The sequence below is a fragment of the Camelus bactrianus genome, chromosome 4, assembly GCF_048773025.1.
Source record: "Camelus bactrianus isolate YW-2024 breed Bactrian camel chromosome 4, ASM4877302v1, whole genome shotgun sequence".
Taxonomy (NCBI): Eukaryota; Metazoa; Chordata; class Mammalia; order Artiodactyla; family Camelidae; genus Camelus; species Camelus bactrianus.
In genome coordinates, this window is record NC_133542.1 from 87499113 (window position 1) to 87504307 (window position 5195).

At 38.1% G+C, this 5195-nt stretch overlaps 1 long non-coding RNA gene across 1 annotated transcript; it reads right to left on the bottom strand.

Annotated features, from left to right (window-relative positions):
* Positions 1 to 599: 599 nt before the first annotated feature.
* LOC123611958 (uncharacterized) lies at positions 600 to 4733 on the bottom strand. Its single transcript, XR_006719073.2, has 3 exons — positions 4491 to 4733; positions 2303 to 2425; positions 600 to 821 (listed from the first exon to the last, which is right to left on the bottom strand). It is a non-coding gene; the product is annotated as an uncharacterized LOC123611958 (long non-coding RNA).
* Positions 4734 to 5195: the final 462 nt, after the last annotated feature.

Consider the following 5195-nt stretch of genomic DNA (forward strand, 5'->3'; position numbering starts at 1 on the left):
AATTATGAACCACATGAAGAATCCCCACAGCAGAACTTAAAACCAGGGCTGTTTTAGTTATAATTTTCCTGTTCAGCAAAAAGTAGATTGAAACTTGGTTAAAAGTAACTATCCATCCACCCAATCTTTTAAGTCCTTAGGAAATTTCCTCCAAATATTCACGAAATCTTACACCTCTGATTCCTTTATCAGTAAAGGACAGATCTTCAAATATGCAAATGCTAATCGGACATAAATACCTCATTCGTGGTTTCTCCAAGTCTGTAATTTTTGCCATATTCTGAGAAAGATAGCTTTTAACCTCTTGCCAAATCGATCTTATACTCACAAGGAAAATTTTGGGGTACCCCCTTTATTAAGAGAGAATATCGAATGATGAGTTAGTTTGTTGCTTAATCTTAAAAAACAACAAGAACAACAAAAAAACCCTTGCTTTTGTAGACAGTTTTGTACCAAATGTAGAGTTTGAATGATCTATGTATCTAATCATTTGTTTCCATGGGGTGGAATCAAGTTTGAAACCCAGACAATTAAAGTAATTCACATTTAAATGAAAGGTGGCTTGATTGATTTGTAACGACACAATTTATTTGGTAATAATGACATTCCTGGAGTTTGGCCAGGAAAACAAAGGGTGATTTATTTCCTAATAACAAAGACAAATGGCCCTTCTGCTCCAGCCTCTTCCTCATTCTCAGCGGCTCAGGGCCAGGGTACAAGTGGACTCTGCTCCGTTCCCTTCCTGCTGGAGGAGAATTCTCCCCGAATCACGTACCACAGTGGTCCTGATGATGGAAACTCGGCTGCTGTACACCTGGAAGCTTTAAAGAGCACACGCCATTTCATTTTTTCTACATGCACGTTCACAGTTAGGTCTTTAAAACACAGGGTCATGCCAGAAAAATTATACACCATATCATACCAAGCACCTTGACATGGCGTTGGTCAAGGTCTAGCACTAGTCAGTGTATGTTTTTGAGCCAGATAAATAATGAACATTTTAAAGAACATTATCCTTAAAAAATGGTTCAATGTTTTATACCGACGGCTCACTTTAAATAAGATTTTAAAAACACAAATATAACTCAAACAACTGGGAGGTGACTATCCAAGGTTAATAAGGAATAATAATAACAGAAGCACACAGCATTGTAAACTGACTCTACTTCAAAAAATGTATTAAAAAAATAACACAAGGGCAAACAGATTGATAAAGTCATCAATTTTAGCAGTTTGTCTCTTTTCATGTGACAAAAATCACAATGTTTACTTTAGCTTTAAAATTTTTTTTCCTATTTTATTTTATTTTTAAAATTGAGGTATAATTGACATATAACTTCATATTAATTTCAGGTGTGCCAGATAATGATCCAACATCGGTATGTTTTATTAAACAGTCACCATGGAAAGACTAGTTACCATCTGTCACCACACATAGTTACAATCTTTTTTCTCGTGATGAGAACTTTAAAACCTACTTTCTTAGCAGCTTTCAAACATGTAATACAGTATTATTAACTGTAGTCACCATGCTGTATACTGCACTCCCAGGTAATAAATAAAATATATTTATTTTATAACTGGAAGTTTGCACCTTTTGACCCCCTTCACCCATTTCATTCATCGACTACCCCCTTATTTTCTTTTAATATGTTTTTAAATGTCCAGAGAAAAGCAAGGGAGTACTTGGAAATTTTAAGAAACAGAGGCCTTTATGGAAGCAGCCTAAGTGTCCATCAATTGATGACTAGATAAAGAAGATGTGGGATATATATATATATATATATATATATATATATATATATATATATATAGAATACTACTCAGCCATAAAAAAGAATGAAATATTGCCATTAGCAGCAACATGGATGGACCTAGAGATTATCATACCAAGTGAAGTAAGTCAGATAGAGAAAGACAAACATTGTATGATATCACTTATATATAGAATCCCAAAAATATTACTAAGTGAATTTATTTAAAAAACAAACATACTCATAGACATAGAAAACAAACTTATGGTTACCAAAGGGGAAAGGGACAGGGTGGAGGGATAAATTAGGAATATGGGACTAACAGATACACATTACTGTATATAAAACAGATAAGCAACAAGGATTTACTGTATAGCACAGGGAACTATATTAAATATCTTGTAATAACCTATAATGAAAAAATGATCTGAAAAATATAATACATATAACTGAATCACTTTTCTGTACACCTGAAACTAACACAATATTGTAAATCAAATATATTTCCATTAAAAAAAAGAAAGAAAAAGAGTTTGTGAGGGACTTACAGAATCCACTGGGCCCCCCTGGGCAGTGTTTTGCCAGGGCAGTGGGAGGGGGACCCAGGTGGGGGAGAAGCAGCCAAGTCAGTCAGAGCCATGTCCCAACCTGATTTTCCAAAGACCTTTCTCCTGAGTGGGAAAAATGCAGTAATTCACAAATTCAAGAAGAGTGCGTAACCTCATCTTTGTTCCTTCCTGAAAACAGAGAACTTTTTCCATTTTGACCCTGAAAAGAAGCTGCGAGTAGCTCATCCAAGAGCTGACAGGGCAGCTCGGGATGTGCATTACTCTCTGCTTTCCAAGGGCAGCGCTCACTCGTTCAGCAGGCGAGCCCCTCGCGCGCGCCAGGCGTTGCTCTGCAGCTCATAACAGAGCCAGGAAGAGGGCTGCTTGGGACTTTGCCTCCCAGAGCTCCTGTTCTGGTGGAAAGGTGGGGGGACAGGTGATCAAAAGGTCAGTGAAAAGGATGCTTCTTGACAGTGATAGGGGCTGAAGGGCAGTGGGGTAGAGCCCGGAGAGTGAAAGTCCCCATGTGTACAGACAGGTGATCTGTAAGTGACGTTGGGAGCGGGTACTGTAGAGGGCAGCCTGCTATGTAGTGCAAGCAACGGAAAACTTCTTTTTTTTCAGTTTTTAAAAACTCAGAAAGGTTCAGGGTGTAACAAACAAATACCTGCATACCTAAAATTCACAATGAATAAATGCTAACACATTGTCAATTAGGCTTCGGTTTCTTTTTAGTGAAAGCAATGACAATATTACAGCTGAAGTTGGTACCCTCTCTTTCTCGTTGGTCTCTCTACTTCAATTTCCTTCCCTTCATCCCTCCTCTCCCGCTGGAAATTACTATCACAGTCACTGCCATGACCCTGCTATGTTGCTTTTCCAGTCCATGTTTATACATATACAAATACATATACAAATATACATAGGTGTGTATCTGAGCTATGTATATATATATTCAGTAAGGTGGGCAACCAACAAGTTAGTAGACAACATTACTAAGAAAATTAACAGCACTAATTCATATATAGAGATAACCAGATGGTAGATATATTGATGGGTAGCCTCATTTGCAAAGTAGCATGAATATTCAAAGTACTTAGCAACAACTGTATTACGAAACATAAATAATATTTAAAATGCTATTAAATACCTAAATTAATGAAAAGACATTATCAAGTCCTTGGAGGAGAAACTAACATCATAAAGATACAAATCTTCCCTCTATTAATTTACTATAATCTATCAATATATTATATATTACATAATCTATTAATTTACTATAATTCTATTAAAAATCCAGGCAACTTCTTTTTGTGTGGAACGTGACACAAAATCCACGTATTACAGTAAGAAAATTCCAGAAGCACTAAGGCAACCTTTATAAACAAAATCAAGAAGTGTGTCCTACAAGGAGACAAAAATTATTATAAAGTTATAGAATTGGTAACCACATCCATTGGCACAGAAATACACAAAGAGACATTGTTCCTCATTGTATCTTGACAATTTTAGTTATAAAAAACACTCCTGTACTGTTACCTCTTTAGGCACTAAATAATTCATTCTTTAATTTTTAATAAATAATTCTACTTTGAGAGAGAAAAAAGCATAATAGTCTGACTGATGTTGTAAAGCCACTATAGACAGGAAAATTCACTGATGTCTTAGTCCAAAGGAAAGCCATTTTCTAGTGGCAGGAGAAATTAACTAGCTTCCCTGGCCATTTATTTCCTTACATAGAGCAGCAAGTTCTATGTGAAACGTTACACGTAGAGAATCTTGTTCGTGGTTAATGTTAGTGTGTGAAGAAACCGGTGATCCTTTAGAGGCTGTAACTCATTTTACAAAAGAAGAGACAGAGGTCTCCTGAACCCAATGACAACAAAATCACCCAGCTTTTGTCAATATGGTTCTCAAGAGCCAGAAGGAATCTTAAAGGAGCCCCCAGGATGAAATCACAGCACGCAGGACTGTGCCAGCAAACGCTGCTGGAAACAGGAAGAGAACTTGAGACAAAATTCACAAGAGTTGCGGGTGCTTGGTGCCCCTACCTGAGCCAGCTGGATCTGACTGTAACCCCCGTTTTCCCAGCCAACTTCACCCTTGAAAGACAAAAGCAGTTCTCTTTTCTAAGTGTAATTCTCTCTGGAATGCCCTCAGAGAATTTCTGCTCCTTTTCCCTACTTACCATTCTGCTGTTGAAAATTCATCGACTCAGATGACAAGTGCTCAGACCAGAAGCCACTATTTGGATGATGATACCCCAGGTCTTCATTTGCATAGGTTTCTAGCTTAAGAAGACTCTGTTCACTTAATGAAATGGAAAAGTTGCCATGCAGTTTTGGAAAATACACCAGAGATTTGTTTCAAATATTGTCCCATAGTATTTCACAGACAGGGAAGCAGAGGCTCAGGAGGGCAAGTCACCTTCCCAAGGACACCGGGAGAAAAGGCAGAACTCCCATCCAGGTCCAAAAGCTTCCAGCCCTACACTTGCCATCTTGCATGATGCCAAGGATCAACTCAATTTACATTGGCTCTGGGCTCCCTTGGAGAGCTGCCATACCCCGATGACTTGGAGTTCCTTAAGACTAGGATTCCAAAGAAGTGTAGGATGTGACACCTAACATTTCGATCAGGTTGTCCTGGGGCCATGTCTCCTAGGGTCGCCAAGCCTCCTGGGCTGCACCGTTTCACCACAGCTTTGGAGGATATTGGCAACATTCCATGTTGCTTTCTGCTTAACTTCAAGGAATTCTGCTTATGGCCAGCATTTTCATGTTCTTGGTGATTAAACAGGTGCAGCATCACATACAAGAATAAAAAATTGACGTGATGGTAGCGAGGACCAACAGCTTGAAAAAATAACAGTAGTGAGTCAGTGATATAGATA